The sequence below is a fragment of the Cryptomeria japonica genome, chromosome 1 (genome assembly GCF_030272615.1).
Source record: "Cryptomeria japonica chromosome 1, Sugi_1.0, whole genome shotgun sequence".
Taxonomy (NCBI): domain Eukaryota; kingdom Viridiplantae; phylum Streptophyta; class Pinopsida; order Cupressales; family Cupressaceae; genus Cryptomeria; species Cryptomeria japonica.
In genome coordinates, this window is record NC_081405.1 from 429,253,612 (window position 1) to 429,267,996 (window position 14,385).

Consider the following 14,385-nt stretch of genomic DNA (forward strand, 5'->3'; position numbering starts at 1 on the left):
TAACTCTTGAGCATGCGAGGGGTTGAGGGGCATGAAATCCTTTTTAGCAGCTTCCCGGCTCTCTTACACGTGTCGCAACCCACTACCCATTCTCTAGCGTCATTATACAGCGTGGGCCACTATAGACCTGCAAGTAGCACCTTTTGTGTCGTAGTGTCCGGTCACATATGGCCTCCCGCGGGGCCCTCATGTGCCTCCCTCAGAACGCTAGGCACCTCTTCCTCCATCACACACCGACGCAACACCTGGCCGGGCCCCATTTTGTACAGTAATCCAATAATTAACTGGAATGTACAGCTTCTTAACACAAGTTTCTTCCGTTCTCCAGGTGGCATACGTTGCGGAAACACGGAGGTGGAGAGATATTCCCCAATAGCAATATACCATGATGGCAGTACTGCGATCTTGAATAGGTGTGCATCTCGAAATTCATCATTAACCCCCTCTGGCAGCTCCCCCGACCTTATCCTTGATAGTTGATCAGCTATCACATGGCTCTTTCCAGGTCGCACAATGATAGTGAATGTAAACTCCTGCAACAGAAGCAACCATCTACTGATCCTTCCTTGAATAATTGGTTTATTGACTAGATACATAAGTGCCTGGTGGTCCACATAAAACGTGAATGGCGTCGCCAGAAGGTAATGTCTAAATTTCTGCACAGCATAGACCATTCCTAGGGCCTCTCACTCCATTGTACTGTAATTCTTTTCAGCCTTAGACAATAATCTACTCGCAAAATAGATTGGATGGTCCAGTCCATGGTCACCCACCTGAGCTAATGTGACACCAATTGCGAAATTGGAGGCATCCACATGGACATGAAACTCCTTGTCACAATTGGGGTATGCAAGGATAGGGGCTGCCACTAGCCTGGTCTTCAACTCTTCAAAAGCTTCACCTTCAGGGGTCCCCCATGTGTACGGCTCACCCTTTCGAGTTAGTTTATCGAAGGGATAGGATATCCGAGCAAAATTCTTTATAAACCTTCTATAGTAACCAATGTGACCCAAGAAAGATTTTACCCCTATGACATATGTGGGTGACTCCATCTCCACGATCACCTGGACCTTATCAGGGTCTGTCTTCAACCCCGCTTTACAAACGATGTGCCCAAGCAGTTTGCCTTGCAGCACCATAAATCTACACTTCTTAGGGTTGAGTGCCAATCTTGCCCTTCGGCATCTCTCCATGCATTCCCTTAGGGCTACCAGATGTGTGTCCTACCCACTGTAAATCGACCAATCGTCAAGGAAAGCTTTGAAGTTTCCCACAAAAATCTTGTCAAAGATGTGCGGGATGATCCTTTGAAAAGTTGTCGGCGCATTGTGTTGTCCTCAATTTTTGATTTCAAAAATCGGACTATCACATGAAAATTTTTGTTAAAAAATGAAAACATTTACTCTATGGCACGCTTCTCGAGGCAAAAATTTGCCCCATCCTTGGACTAGATCGATCGTTGATCCATCCCCAAGCTACGTTTCGAATTTCGTCGCGTTACGAGTCCATTTGCTATGTTTTTGCTTCAATGTAGGGGAATTTTTCGATAATTACCAGTAACTGGTAATTTGTTTTTCAAAACCCCCTTGAAGCTTTTAGTCTTGTAGGGGAATTTTTCTCCAATTAAAAGTTTTTGGAAACTGGTAAAAAGGGTTTTGAAACCCCCTTTACTAGTAGAAAGACTTTTAAGTGTTTTGTAAAACTTGTAAATGGGTTTTTAAAACCCCTTTACATGTTTTTATGACTTAAAGTTTTTTTTATTTTTTTATTTTTTTTTAAATAGAACTTGTAAATGGGATTTTAAAATCCCTTTACATGTTTTAAGTAAAATCACTTGTAAAGGGAATTCTATTTCCCTATTACAAGTAATTTAACTTGTATTTCCTTTTCTAAAACCCGAAATTTGCCTTAGAGGCAAAAATATGAACATTTTGAAAACTTCTTGTTTCATTTCTAAAACCTGAAATTTCTCCCATGCCTTTGCAAACTGATTTGGGTTCGAATTTTTTGGAGGAAAGATAGGGATTCCTTCCAAATGCGGATTTGCTGCAACATTGAAGGATTCAAACCCTTGTTCTACGCATCTATCAAACTGATTTTCGCCATTTGTCTTCTTCAACGTTTTTTTCTGAATCTTGTATTCGTGCCATTTGCCATGGTTTGGAGGTTCGAATCTACTCATTCCTAAGGCGTTTTTGATTTAATCATAAATGTGTTGGATTCCAAACTTCATTCAAACCGTTTTATGCGCGTTTTGGGTAATCGATTTGCAAAAACGCCCTAAAAACCAGTCACGTTTTTTGCAAGTTTCGCACCTTTCTCATTCAAGGTACGCTTTCAATCCTAAATCGTTTTTGCTTTCTCTTGTATTTAATGATGAATCAAATCATTTTCGAACTACTTCCTTGGCATTTTTCATGGCATTTTTATAGCAAATCGGTTTTTCTTTGGTCACCATGCGTGGCTAAGTTTCTTCCTTTGTGTAAAATCTATTTAAAGGGCATCATCTTCCATGTTGGGTTGCTTCTCCAAGTTTGGATCTCTTCTCAACCTTGCAAGGTAATTTTTATTTTTTGTATTTCCTTTTTATTTCTTTCCTTGCATTTCCTTGTTTAGTTTTAGTTTTGTTCATGTTCATATTGGGTTTATGAGAGGAAATTCCCCATTTTACAAAGAAATTTGTAAAGTAAAGTTGTTCTTCCCCTTTGCAATTCTCCTCCTTTATTTGCATTCGGGTTTTAAAAACCCGATTGCAAGTAAGAGGAAAATTTGTGTTCTTCCCTTTTTTGGACAAAGACTTAACCTTCTTTAGTCCAAAAGATCAAGTTTCAAAACAAGAAAGATGTGTTCTTCCCAATGTGTTCTTCCCAATTTGCAATTTTCCTAACTTGCAAAGAAATTTGCAAGTGTGAAAAGTTCTACCTCAAGATGTGTTCTTCCCTTTTTGGACAAAGACTTAACCTTCCTTAGTCCAAAAATCAAGTTTCAATAACGAAAAAATCAAGTTCTTCCCAATTTCGGGTTTTGAAATCCGGATTGCAAGTTGAAAGTTCTTCCCATTTCGGCATGAAAAAGTTCCAAGTGATCTTCCTGAAATGCATTTTTACCTATCCGCTTCCAATTCCCTCATCCATACTTATCATCTTCATCATTTTCCGCAAGCCTAAATACCTTTTTTCGTCCATTCCTTCGATTTTCAGTTTGTAAATAAGTTTGCATTTGGATTTAGAAAACCAATTGCAAATGTGTTCTTCCCAACTTCCAAACTGAAAATTCATTCTCCTTCCATTTATTCATGCTTCGTGTTTTGCAATTATAATTGCATTCGGAATTTGGAAACCCGATTACACGTTTGTACTTCCCTCTTGTGTACTTGCAAAACATGTTTCAAAACCCGAAATAAGTCAAAAGCTTATTTTTCCACCTCTTATATTTCCTCTCACAAAGCCAAACTACGAAAGTTGAACTTTCCCATTTGGAGGAATGAAAATGTCTAAAGGTACTGACTTTGATGTTGCCTTGATACTCTTGGATTTACATTGCAGCATTCCCAGTTGTTTCCAGATGATAGATGTACCATCATCTCCCACTCGAAAAAAGATGAAATATAAGTATAATAAATACCAAAATGAAGTTCCGCAGTCACAGGTTTCCTCCTCCCTTGATCATATCAAGGATACTGAGATAGGGCACGTTGACATGTCCAAATTCATACAAAGGATTGAAGATCCGAAGGAGGGGGATATGCAACGGTTGCTGGACAGCCATATCCATCATACCGCATCCTTTCCAGTTGCTGCCCTAGAACCGGAATTTGTTCTAGCATGTGCCCATCATTTTGATAAAGAGACACAACTTATTAAAAATGATGATGGAGAAGTGATCATTCGCCTGGATGCAGAAGCTATAGAGAGGGTTTTCAAAATACCTTCTGAAACTATTTATATAGAGATCTCCAAGCAAAGTGCAGCTGTATACTTTGCCAAAAGGGAGAAAGACTGTAAGCGTCATATCAACAAATGGATTCATGAACCTCGCACTGCGCTTACCAGATGGGCAAAGTTATATCGATCTGATTTCAAGAATGAGATCGGTGATACTATTACTCTTCTGAGCCGTATGATGGGATTGGAGCATTCCAATGTTTTTGAACCTTGGATGTACCAATTTATTATGTTAATAAGGCAGTCTCAGCACATCTGTTGGGGTGAGATCATCAGTGATGCTTTGTGTGAACAACTTGCAGTCATCTCTACTACCTTCACCTTCTACATGAATTCATATCTCGTGTATATTGCTGCGTCACTTAGACATTTTCCAGGTCTTTCCACCAAGGGTGACCGCATGCTTGTACCGGTTTGGAAATACTATGATCAGTTGCCTCTAAGATCAAGTAGGTCTCATTTCAGAAGGGTTCAGGACGCTTTCTTTAGTCATTATTTGTGTCAATTTGACAAGAACCTGAAGAACAAAAGAGTCTCAGATGAAGCATGGGAAAAGGTGAAAGAATATGGTTGTTTGTTTCTCCAATTTCCAACTTTTACCTACATGAGAGTTGGATGCTATGGCGGGCAGCCTTACATGCTCCCACGGCACCCAACAGATAAGATTATTCTCATGGAATTGGGAAGGCAGATCATGGTTGTGCATACACACTAGTCAGTTAAGCACAAGGTTGGCATGGGTATTTCTTCCAACAACCCATTGAAGATTGCTCAATATTCTCTAATGACTTCAATCAAGGCCAGGGCTACGGAGACTGAGTTGCAGGAAATCAGACTGAAAAGATTCAAACCTAGAGCTGATTTCGATTACCGAGGCATGAAGGAGAAGATCAAGAAGACCTTCATCCATGTACACCGGATAGAAGATATCTGGGCTGATCTTCGTACCGAAAAGGAGATTTGCAAGATGGATTACTGCCAACTCACTGCAGAACAGATTGTGGATCTAAACCTCGTGAACATGCCACAAGGTATGATTGATGATGGTAACGTTCTTTATCCTGAGTTTGTCAATCAGAATGTTGATGAGGCTCCGCTTCCTTCTATCCACTGGTCCCACAAGGAAGGTACTTCTATCTTGGATAGATTCCAGTCAGTTCTTGCCAATACCAATATCTGGCTAAAGAATAATCGTGTCAAGCTCATTAAGATTAAGGTTGGGAAAGAAGATGATTCTACAGGTCCTCTTGGGCGGAAGTTTGAAATTCAACTAGACAACAAAGAAGGTGCATCGTCTTCTAGTACGAGGATTAAATTGCGAGTCAGCCGTGCAATGGTGCTTCCTCCTTAGGAAATAACAGTTCAAGGCAAGGAGAAGCCACAGTTGGAAATTCATGTGATTGATCTTGAAGCTTCAGAGGAAGAAACTCAATCTGATAATGCTCCTCAGTCACTTTCTATAGAGTCTCCACATAATTCTCTTTCTTCACTTCCTATCGAGGTACCCATGTTTCCTCCTGTGATAGATGTGAGCTCTCAATCTGCCCCTTCAGTTTCGGAATCTCCGCAGAACGTCCTCCCACTTTCAGCAGCAGAACCATCTCAAGGCCATCCTTAGGAAAATTTGTTGAATATCTTTTCGGAAGATCCTTCATATGTACCTGTGTCTGATATTGATACTTCTATGACCTGTTTTGATGAGTTCATGACATCTTCATCACATCCTGTCGTCACTCAGCAGACTATGGTGGCTATCCAGACGGACACTTCTCCCAAGGTCACCACTGTTATTCAAATAGAAACTGCTTCTCCCTCTATCCCAGAATCAGAGTTAATGGCTTTACCTCCATGGCTCAGTTCCTTCACTGCAAAGAGGAAGAAGCAGGTGATCTCACCTGATCCCTTCAACTACCAACAGTTGAAACAATCAAAACCTAAAGCTGTTAAGAGGGCAAAGACAGTTTCAAGGGTGATCGTTGATGAAAACCGGATGAGAGTGGCAGAGATTGCTGAACCAATATCAGATAAACCAGTTGAAGAAATGCAAGCAGCTGATTATCGGATCACCAAAGTTCAACTGGGTAAGCAGACTCATGAGGTTGTCAAGCATGATGCTCAACAAACAGTGGCTACATTGGTACAACGGTATGATGAGGTGTTGACTAAGAAAGATCAACTGGAAGTAGAGAATCAAAGACTCATGGCAGCCATCCAAAGTATTACTCAACCTTCAAGTGGAGAAAGCCAAGTACTGATTTCTTCCAGGGTCAGCGAACCAATCTAAGGTATCGAGAGAGCCGCCTAAAAGGTTCAAGCCTTAGACACCTGGGTTGATCAACTGCATGACTTATGTTCACAAGTCATAAGACAGGTATTTGAAACAATGGTTAAATTGGAGATCATTGAAGATAAGTTGAATCAAATCTTGGGTGCTTTCAAACTAAATTTGGAGAAGGTTGAGGGAAATTTAGTTTCTTGGCGAAAGATGCCTCAACATCAATTCAGCGTTCTTCAAGTGCATGACGTAATTCCTTCCAGAGTCACGTACATTGAATATGAGAAACTTCTGGAGAACAAATCTCTTGTTCTCAAATCACTCATTGAAGAAATTGATGAAACCTTAAAGTTGCGTGAAGCAGTCTTTCAAGATGTTACCTCCCGTTGTAAGAAGGCATCCTGTGACATTTTAAATCAGAATGATGAGCTACTGCCCAAGGAAGAAGTTCTTGCAGATCTGCAACTCAAGATTCATGATGAATGGAGAAGTGAGCAATTCTCAGTCGCTTCGATTCAAATATTGATTAAGTATCAAACTGAGTTGCAGGAAATCTGGTCAGCATTGGAAAAGGGCAATTCCACGCTATGCCAATGCCATGATGTCATCATAAAGACTAGGGTGGTGGCTATGAACACTCATGAACCAGATCCTGATGAATTGCAGAAAGCTATTCAGAAGTTCGAATTGTTCATATCTTCAAGAGTTACAACTTAAGTGTTTTTAACACTTGTTGTAAAATTTTAAAATTGTAATTTCAAAATTGTAGTTTCCCTTTCGGCAAGTTTACTAGTAAAAGCATTTTTGTAATTGCAAGTTGTCATCACTTGCATTTTTGTAATTACTTGTAAGGCAAGTGCAAGTTGTGTCCGATTAGGACTGTAGTTGGAATAAGTCTTAGTTAGTTAATGAAGTCATAATTAGTTGTTGAATAGGTCTTGGTGGTTCAGGGAATTTCTCAAGTTAGTTAGGATCCTCCCACCTTTTTCTCAAGGCTCCTCTCCTATAAATAGAAGAGAGGGTCCTTTGTAATCGATATCTTTTGGGAAAGCAAGCAAAAACTCTGCCAAATTTACAGCAAGAAGTCTTTGAGCTTATGTATGTGAATTGAAGGTTTTGAAGAATAGTAAAGAAGGATTACTCAAGTTTTGAGTCTTTGAGCTACATGTTTGAGTTTGAATCTTTTTATTTCTTCTATGCAAAGTGTTTCTAAAGGAGCTTAGTCCAATCTGATTTGAAGTCTTTGAGCTGCAAGTAGAGAAGATTAATTAAAATAGGAAACTCTCTTGAAGGAGCAGAAAGTCTTTGAGCTTGCGTCTATTCTTGAGGAAAAATTACTGTTTGATAAGAAATAGCAGCAAGTCTTTGAGCTTGCATTAGTTCTTGTCTTTGTGTTAAAAGAATAAATTATTCTAGTCTTTGAGTTGTCGTCTTTTATTCATGGTAAAATTTAGTATAGCAAAGGGTAGATAGGACTTCCAATAGTCAAGTCTTTGAGCTTGATATTGTTGTCCCGTCCCAAAGGAAGTGACGGAAGTCTTTGCGCTTTCAGGAAACTTCATTTCCTTTCTCTCATTTTACTTAGAAGTGGTTACTACTGTTCATATTCAATCGCTATCCTTTTCTGTGAAGAGAAAAGGATATTGTCTTTCTTGAAGAAAGAAGGAAGACTACTGTACCATCCTGTTTTTATTTCAGTTTTAGTTAGATAGGGGGAGCCTTCCCTTAATTAGGAGAGTTTTTACTCGTGTGCTATGGTTGAAACCACAATTTTGTATATTTCCCCAAGTGTAGAAAATTTTCAACCAACACATTGCATAGACCGAATGGCATCCAGTTGTATGAATACACGTCGTCTTCCACCACGAAGGTGGTCTTGAGCTTGTCCTCCTTGGTGATGGAGATTTGGTTCTAACCAGAAAATCCATCCATGAAAGAATACATCTCGTGACCGGCTACCTCTTCCAATATGCTATCCGTGAAAGGTATGGGAAAAGGATCCTTGATAGTGACTGCATTCAGGCACTGAAAATCGACACAGATCTAGATTCGATTGGCCTCTTTCTTTAAGGAAATGACAATAGGAGACACCCATTTGTTGGTCTGGACCCGGAAGATGATGCGAGTTTCCAACATCTTCTCTATTTCCTCGTTGACCCTTGCGGCATAGTTTTTGTTCATCCGGTACGACCTCTTCCACACCGGATGGGCTCCAGGTACTAGTTGAATGCGATGTACACACATCTCAGGGCACTCCTTTTAGATCCTTATATGTCCAGGCGAAAACATCCTTATACTCCAAGAAGATTTTGAAAGTTGTTGCCTTCAACACAGGATCCCAATCGTCCCCCACCAATATGTTTTTTGGGTCTTCCTCCTTTCCGAGGTTGGTCACCTTCAACTTGGACTCCTCATACTTAATAGGTTTGTCTTTCTCAAACCAATGTGCGAGAGCTTCATCCACTCGGGCCTCCCCTTCTCTGTATTCTCCGTACTCTAGTGGGAACACATCTTTCTCTTCGGGCTCTTCTATCTGAAGCATGTTGCATTGGAACAGCTCGTAGTCCTCCATCTGCCAATGGAAGAGTCCATTCAATGAGCACATGTCATCTTCCGAGCAGCCATCGAGTTCAAGCACTCCTTCACTATTTGGCTCCATCTCGTCTCTGTCTTCGTAGGAATCCCACTCCCATCTGTTTGAGTCGTCTGAGTCAGAGTCCGATGATGCAAGCTCCTCACTGACAGCCTAGGTCCTCAGATCAATAACGTACTTCCACCAACCTTTCTCTATGGAGAGGGTGTTCTTCTTCCAATTGTGATTCACTTTTGCTATGACCAGCCACCCTCTCCCTAAGATGGCATCATAGCCCTTCTTTTTAAGTGGGATTACCACAAAATCTAGTAAGAAGGGTTGTGTGTCAATGGTCACCTGTTGGGCCATCAGGGTGTCAAGTGGCTTAATATCATGTTGGTCTGCTCCCACCAAATCGAATGTGGGTGGCCATAGTGTCGGCTTCCCGAGCTTCTTCCATGTATCCTCTGGTAGCACATTCACCCCAGATCCTTCGTCCACGATGGTATCCTTAAGGATAGACCCGAGAATTCTGATGCAGAGTGGGCAACAAGAAGGTAAGAAGACCCAATTCACCCTTCTAAGCCTAAACAAGGCTTATCTCAACCCACAACTATGGTTCTACACACACATTAATGTACTCAATCAACCACAGCACTTCTAAGGAGGGTTAGGGCTATTTGACAACCAAGGACACTCATCCTATGCCTTTCACCCAAGTTTGGAGACTTCCTACTGCACCCGGGTCAAGGAACCCCCAATTAGGCCTATTCCTTGTAGCCCTATCTGATTGATATTTCTCAAATAATTCAAATTTCCTTCAAAGAATCCGAGGAACAAATTACATTTCAGAGTACCCTTTTGGGAATTACATCCAATTCCAAGAGATAGAGTTATGACCTTGCTCCAACACCCCTAAGCACCTACTGGGTTGGCAGACCTAATAGGCCTAATTAGGTCCGTTTTCCAAAGCAACTACTTAAGAATGGGGTTGCAGAATCTAACTCACTCCTTGGGCATGTTCCTTAGGTATCTAATGAACCAAAACCACCCTTAAATCGGTTCCCAAACTCTCCTTAGGTGATTGTTCTCTCATTCCTCCTCAAGGCTAGGCTAAACACATGGTTTTGTTTAACCTAGGGTATGGTGGAAACCACACCAAAACTCACTCCCAAGTTCCACACCTTTAGAATCACAATATACACACCCTCAACCTGCATTTCCCAAAGGGCCGACGAGTTCCTCAATAGGATTTGTAGGTTAGGGTCATGTTTTTGGTGAAACCCTATGTATCGGGTCCTTCAATGACAGTTTTTGATAAACTGCCTACAACTTGCTCCAGACTCCACCAATTCGACTCAAACCACTTGCATTCGAACCTGCACTCACACCACAATCCAACCAATTCAAAACTTCATGCCAACCAATGCTCTATCAGATCGTACAGTACGGAAAACCTGTAAAAAATGGGCAAAATCTGAGTTTTTGTTTATTCAAACCACCAACTCCTTACATTCATCATCCAACGAACTCACCAATGATCTCTAAGGCACAAATAGTCCTTCCCCCAATGGCTACAACTGATTTTCAACTAGTTAGGACCATTGGAACTTCTTTGCCAATCGGTGGGGAAATGTTGCTAAGCAACTTTAGCAACTTTTTACATCTTTTGACAACTTTTCAATTTTGACATTCCAAAGTCCCTAATGGACTTGTAGACCAATCCTAAGCCTAAAACGACTTAGGGGACAATTAACAACATACCTCCTACCCTAGATGAACCCATGGTCAGATTTGGTCACTAGGTTTATAAATGACCTAGAGCCAACTGACCTTACAAGAGGTTCTTTATTACATTCATAGGTTCCAAAGATCGATGCTGATTCAAAACACCATTCTAGGGTGTAGGTCCATCTACCAACACACAAACAACAAACAAAATCCAAAACCAAGAGGTGCCCTGCACCAGATTCCCATTTCCACTACCGCAAGATGTCGATCACTATTTAATGCCAACAACATTGGATCAGCCGAAGGGCTGACCGGAACTTCCGTCTGGGTCACACCTGAAGGTGTGTGTGCGGTGCTTTGTACGGTGTTGAGAATGGCGGTCCTCAGCTGCGGCATTGTGTCCGGAAGATCCTTCACCCTTATCGACACCTCCATCTGCAAGACTTGCCCAATAATGTTCTTTTCTACTTCAGTACGGGATGAGGTACTCACCATCTCTTCATTTTTGCGTCGTTCTGTCGTCATCTCCCGCTCAATGTCGGCCTTTGCCTCCCGTAATCTCTCTTTCTCTGTACAAGGGTCGGGATAAGTGGCCTTCTTGACTTGAGCATGGGTAATTGCCAACACTTCTTTATCATCGCCCGTTTTCTCAATATTGAGAAGATTAACCCCTGGCTTGGGGCAATTTGTGTCGTCGTGGTCCCAAGGACCGCGCCATCTGCACAAGTTCTGGGGGGGTTTCCTCTTTCTGGAAATCCCGCACAAAGTGTCCCCACTGGTTACAGGCCCGACATTGAATCATTAACCGTCCTTTGGCATCATACTGTATTCGGCTACGGTTATTGTTGCTATTATCGTTGCCTTTTCCTCCCCTTCGGTTACCTTTGTAACCATCGGATGATGTCGTGGTGTTGGCTTGAGGTTGGGATGCGGCAGTGGATGGTGACGGCTGCTCCTGGGTGAAGAGTACCTGATTCCCTCGTGTCTTCATATTGTAGGGACACTCTTTGGTGGAGTGTCCCAACACTTGGCAAATTTCACAGAAGGCCTTTTTAGGACAGGTGCCTTTTGTATGACCTTCCTCCTTACACTCTGTGCACCACACTTCCTCATTCTTGCTCATGTTTCCCTTCATACTTTTAAATTCCTTCATCATGCGGTACATGTCCTTCTGGAGGGCTTGCACCTTCTTGCTGGATCCCTCATCGCCACTACTTCCATCCGAGGATTCCTCCTCACTAGAGGACTTGTCTTTCTTCTTACTAGACATCTTGCCTTCACTTTCCAAGTCCATGGTGCAGTTATAGGCATCTTCATAGGACGTGGGTGGTACAATTTTCATTTTCTTCTTGAGGGACGATTTCAAACCCTCCACGAACCACCTTTTTTTTAATCTATCCCCCGGCTGGTTGTCCATCTTTCCCAGCAGTTCCTTCATTCGTCAACTATATGCTCTAACTGTCTCGTGTTTTCCTTGCTTCATACTCAAGATTTCCGCAACTATTTCATTGTCATCCTAGAGGAGTCGAAACTCCATCTCGAAGGCTTTATGTAATTCGTCCCAGGTTCCTATCTTCGTTTTATCGATATCGAAATACCAGTCGATGGCTACCCCTCATAGGGTGGTGGGGAACTACACCACCCATTCAGCCTTGTCGGTCACTCCATTGGCCAACCAAATCGTTTCACATGTACGACAATGTCGTACACGGTCTTCCTTCCCATCTCCAGTGAATTTAGGCAACTTCTGCCTATTCACCATTACGCTTCTTGGGTGCGGCCTAGTCTACCATCCAGAACTCGACCCTCCAGGAACTCCCCCAGACACTGGTCCTCCAAAAGGTACTCCGCCGAGATTTGGTACGTTGGGTCCCACCAGGTTACTCTGACTACCAGGGTGTCTGAACCAAATAGATTGCTTCTACTACCGTGCCCTTGTGTCCTCCCCACACCTTTGCTCGCACCGGTATCCTCCACCTCTCTGTTCTCGATCTCGGTCTCCTCTTCTCTCCTAGTCTCTGCACCTCTAAATGGCGTGTACGGCTCCCGTCGCCAATCTCTTCCAACGTGAGGGAAAGGTCCCCCAACCTCTTTCTAGTGGTTTCTATTAACACAGAAACTTGGCCTTCACCACTTGAGCCATCATTGCCATTTCCGCTTCCTTCTTCAACAAGTTTCTTCAACCGTCTTCGACGTTTGGCTTGTTGCTCCAACCTTAGTGCCCTCGCTGCTGCCTAGTACCTGTCTTCTTATTGTCCCTTCGGCACACGGTTTTTGTCCTTATTCAACGTCACGAGCATCAATTCCTTCGTTCCATGGGATTGAAGGTTCGTCGGCGACTTTCGTCACGTTCTTCCTCCTCGCGCCGACTCCTCTCTTAAAAATACTGTAAGATTTGTTGCCGCTAGTTCTCACGGTATGTTTCCTCTCGTCGGTTTTGAAGGGCAAGGAAAGATTGTACCAATAGGTTCGACAAGTTGTTCATCAACTGGTTCACCGCAGAGCTCACTCCGAGGGAAGTCCACACAACACTCTCAGGATCGTCTTCTCATGCCGCTTCCCTTCATACGTGAGTTTCAATGGACGCTTGTATTAAGCACCTAAAATCTATCGTCAATGCCCTTTCCCCTTCAAACAATTCTTCGGGCTCGTCTTCCTCAGGGCTGCTCCTCCCTTCATTCAATGGTTGGCCCATTATCGTTGTGCCATGTAGTATACTCCCGTCATTCCCAAGTTTAATTCGGCAACGACGCCAGATGTTTGCCCTCTGGGCAAACAAATTAATGCATCCAGACAGAATACATAACATAGGACAGTAATGCTATAGATTCCAATAAGCACAGTCACAATATTAAGTTGCACAATGAATATCAATTGCAAGCCAACAGAAAAGATACTATTCCATTCATAATCATACTTATGGCAAGTTACATCACATGGTCTATAAAGGTATCGAGGGGGTGCAAGGGACAACTGTCGCACCCGTAACTACCTACCCTCAGTTACATCACTAAATAAAGTATTTCCTAATTGCTTAATTACTTTTTATTCCCAACATACAATATGCCACCAACAACAACAGCTTGAAGTACTTCCTTGGACAAAAGGACTTAAATGAATGGATAAAAGTAGGTAAGCGAATAATATCTTATGATTTTGATATTGAATATTTTAAAGGGGAGAACAATCTGGTATCAAATGCTTTATCCAATAAACCCACATTGTGTGCTATGTCTAAGATTTCAACTAATTGGATCCCATCTTCCTGTTGAATAATACTCTAAGAATACTTTTGTATGTGAAATTATGGATGAAAATAATCAAGATGATTCTTACAAGGTGATTGATGACATTATCTATTATAAGGACAAAATTTACTTGACATTTGAATAAAAAATGGAGAAGATTCTCAATGTTTTCCATGACACACCTCTTTTAGATCATCAAGGCTACTTCAAAACTTACAAGCGAGGGAGATATTTTCCTGGAAAGGATTTAAGGATGATGTACTCAAACACATTTGGGAATGTGTTGTCTACCAGTAGAGTAAACTGCACGCTTTCCTAGCAAGGCTACAAAAGCCCCTACCTATCTCTAATCAAAAATAGGAGAATACTGTGGATGGTGTTTTTATGCACGATCGATTGCAAAATAAAGTATTGAATACTCTATCCTCTCTTGAACAAAGACTTCTCAAATGCTATGTTGTCTCAATTTTCGAACTTTCAAAAATAGACAACCCCTCCATATTTTTACTCAAAATTCGTAGTTTTCTTCTCTAAGGCACGTTTTACGAGGTTTAAAACTCGTATTTGTTGATGTCAAATCATTAGTGGGTGTGTTTGACATCTTTGTCCAAGTTT